This window comes from Maylandia zebra, linkage group LG22, assembly GCF_041146795.1.
Source record: "Maylandia zebra isolate NMK-2024a linkage group LG22, Mzebra_GT3a, whole genome shotgun sequence".
Taxonomy (NCBI): Eukaryota; Metazoa; Chordata; class Actinopteri; order Cichliformes; family Cichlidae; genus Maylandia; species Maylandia zebra.
The window spans coordinates 6,536,002-6,538,923 of NC_135187.1; the positions used below are offsets into that span (position 1 = coordinate 6,536,002).

General features: G+C 38.4%; 1 pseudogene across 1 annotated transcript; it reads right to left on the reverse strand.

Moving 5' to 3' along the window:
• Positions 1-582: 582 nt before the first annotated feature.
• On the reverse strand, positions 583-2,692 carry LOC143414484 (major histocompatibility complex class I-related protein 1-like; annotated as a pseudogene). The gene is made up of 5 exons (XR_013095103.1): positions 2,419-2,692; positions 2,019-2,294; positions 1,316-1,410; positions 850-867; positions 583-732 (listed from the first exon to the last, which is right to left on the reverse strand). The product of XR_013095103.1 is annotated as a major histocompatibility complex class I-related protein 1-like (transcript).
• Positions 2,693-2,922: the final 230 nt, after the last annotated feature.

Here is a 2,922-nt window from a genome sequence, read left to right on the forward strand (position 1 = left end):
TTCTTATTGGTGTTAATATTTAATATTTATCCAAACTACAGAAGTGAGACATCTGTCCTGTTCTCTTAAAAATCTCACCTAAACTTACATAAAACAGCAACAATTGTAAAACTAAATAAAAAATACCTTGTGATTTTTTTAACATCAAATCACACACAAAAAACAGAGATAAAAAAAACAGAGATAAAAAAAAACCAGAGAAAAAAAAACAGAGATAAAAAAAAAACAGAGAAAAAAAAACAGAGATAAAAAAAACAGATAAAAAAAACAGATAAAAAAAAGGGGGGAAAGCGGAACACATTTTATGAAAGCTTTACAGTTTCTGGCCAACAAAAGTCACACTAATGTTTCACTGAACTGCCTTTAACTTTGATGATGGCATGCATTTACTTCATTAAGCTTATACTGTTTCACATATTTATTTTAGTGGACAGTAGATGTGTGAAAATGATGTTTCATGAACCACTTCAATAGAAACTTGAGCCTGATGACTCCTGGCATCAGGATCTTGTCCGTGTCATCAGGGAAGACAAAATGTATTAATGGAAAAATCTGTTCATTCAGTGTAGTCAGGTAGCCAGCTGACCCCACGTTGACCTCCAATACATTTGAAGGCTGTTACACTACCCAGGAAAAAGTCCATTTAATGTATGAACTGACTGTGAGCAGTGATGTCTGTCATTTAGGCTTCATAAGGAATCATTTTCTCTTGGACCTCATGGTTTTCTACAGCTGTAGGTCGGAAACACATCGTTAGTCCACAACACTTTTACAAACAACTGACAGATCTGAAAGACTTTTTAGTGCACATAAAACTCAAAGAAAACAGATCAGAAACATTTCACTTACGAGATGGAGGTCGTTTGTCTGTAATGAAAGAAAGTAAAAAACAGGGTTTGTTAAACATTATGTATTTAACTCTGTGATCTTGTCTTATTATCCAACAGTCATTCTCAGTAAACTCTGGCTCTGAGCCTTACTGTAATAACTGCTGGATGAAACAGTGTGATAAAGTCATGACAGACTCGACCACATCTGTATGCTTTTCAGCATCATTTTATTCACACGGTTGCTGTTAACACGCGGTTGCGGCTTTCCAGTTGCTCGCGAACATACACACCAACAACAACACTGAAATCCAGGACCCAGCACACTTTTAACCCGGCGAGGCATCTTTGCAGATGCCCTGCAGGTGCGTTCACCTCCCCTGCAGCAGCACCGCCAACCACACCCCGCCACAAACAGATTTAGTGTTCAATGTGAATAAAAGAAAGCATCAACTCAAAGTCCTACAAAATCTGCTTTGTCCTCTCACCTGTCTTCTTTTTGTAGATAATGAATCCAATCACAGTGATCACAGCAAGAACACCAGAGTAAGAATCATGTGGATGATCATGAAGAGGGAATTTCCTTTAGATCAAAGAAAAACAAATCAGAACCTGAACAGATGAAACAGGATAGAGAAGATCACCAATCAAAACAGATAACAGCACTGATTATAGACAATAAGTCTGTCACTATATGCTTTACCTGTTGTTCATATCTGAATATATTCACTATGTCTGTGCTTATTTACCCACATTTAACTCTGATGTCTTTGTGCCCACTGAACTTCTGAGAATAAAAACATCCTTTTTAATTTAGTCAGTAAACTTGATTCCAAAATCAAATCATTACCTCTACTCGTTTTATAAAACTGGAGTAACTATACTCTGTTAACTGTGGCTGCTCATTCACAAGGTAAAACGTGATTTTGGAAAAAGCATTAGTGTTTGGTAAAGAGTCTTAAATTCCTTTTATGTTCTTAGTTTGGAAATACAACTCACTTTTATTTTCAGCAGGTTGATGGGAAGATGGGAAACATGTCCCAGTCTAGACTTTAAGTGTGAAATAAACTGACAAAATTGTTCTATTTTTAACACATAAAACTGCATGAACTGCTCTTTACTATGCACTATTATATTACAGTAAACTAAATGTGTGCTTCTGACCTTCATCACTTCTGAGTGCAGACTGACCTTCATTGGTTCTGATCACTGCTCTGTCCAGTCTGGTGATGATGTCCTTATTCACACCACAGAGCTGAAACACACAATCGTAGCTCCTCCAGTCCTCAGGTTTGACTGATGAAAGATCCAGATCAGCAGAAATCTGGAGGGTCCCATCATTGTTGGGCAGGATCTCTCCTCCATCTTTCCTCCACAACAGTTTGGCTTTGTGTGGATAGAAACCTGTAGCGTGGCAGGTGATTGGAGAGGAGGAAGACTTCTGGAGGAGAGACACTGAGGGAAGAACTGTTGAAAAAATATAAGTGTTCGTTATTGTTATTATTACAAATTGTATGTTTGTTGACAATCAATCAACCTATAGCTGATTGATTGTCTCTCCAAGTCCAGTTAAAATCCAGTGTTATTGCACCTGTTCTCCTCAGAGAGCTCCCTGAATAGTTCAGATACTTCTTCAGCCACTCGGGACAAATGTGAGTGAAGTAGTTCTTCTGTCTGGCTGAGAGAGCTCTGTCAGAGTCGTACTTCTGTTTAGCGATGACTGCCTGTTGCTTTGGAGCGATCCACGTCTCTGTCTTAAGGTCAAACACCAAAAAGTCCTCACCATCGTAACCCAGCTGATCATAGCCGGTCACATTATTTGTTTCAGTATCCCATTCACAACCATACATCTCCTGATAAACATGCACACCTGAAAGACAGAAACAGTACAGTGAACCAGAGCAAAGCTGCAGCACAGTCTCATCTCAATACAGACACATCAACCAATCGACAGTCACTGAAACAGAGGATCTACTGTTTCTCCTGCTGTTTACTGGTTCAGTGGAAACTAATTAAAACAAACTCTCATCAACAGAGTTTAAACTTTACAGAGAAAAAACAGAAACAGACTGAGATGCTACACTCTGAGTCCCTA